Source organism: Monopterus albus, unplaced genomic scaffold (assembly GCF_001952655.1).
Source record: "Monopterus albus unplaced genomic scaffold, M_albus_1.0 scaffold82.1, whole genome shotgun sequence".
Classification (NCBI taxonomy): domain Eukaryota; kingdom Metazoa; phylum Chordata; class Actinopteri; order Synbranchiformes; family Synbranchidae; genus Monopterus; species Monopterus albus.
This window is the reverse complement of record NW_018127962.1, coordinates 640,641-641,077: the sequence shown is the minus strand read 5'-3', so window position 1 is coordinate 641,077 and position 437 is coordinate 640,641.

Sequence of the window (437 nt, the reverse complement as noted above, 5' to 3'; positions counted from 1 at the left end):
GGGATATTACCACCGCGCTCTCTGCCTCACTGTACCAAATGAAGGAGAAAAAAAAAGGAAAAAAAATAAAGGATGAGAGGAAGAAAACTCTCCAACGTTACTCCTGACATGGCCACTAGGGGGCTAACTGACCACAATCCTGGAACTAACATTTCTCCTGTTCCCCTAAAGCAGTGGTCCCCAACCTTTTTATCACTGCGGACCGGTCAACGCTTGACAATTTTACCGCGGCCCGGAAGGGGGGTGGGGGTGCGTATATTGTTAATATAATAATAAACGTGAATCCACTGTGTTGACATTTTTAACTCCCCATAACGCTAAATCAATGGGAGCCCTGAGCCCCAGCACTCGTTTCAGTGCTGTAGTGGCGATCTCAGGGTATTCTGTCATGACTTTAATCCAGAACACCGACAGAGTTGTTGTCTCAAACATACTTT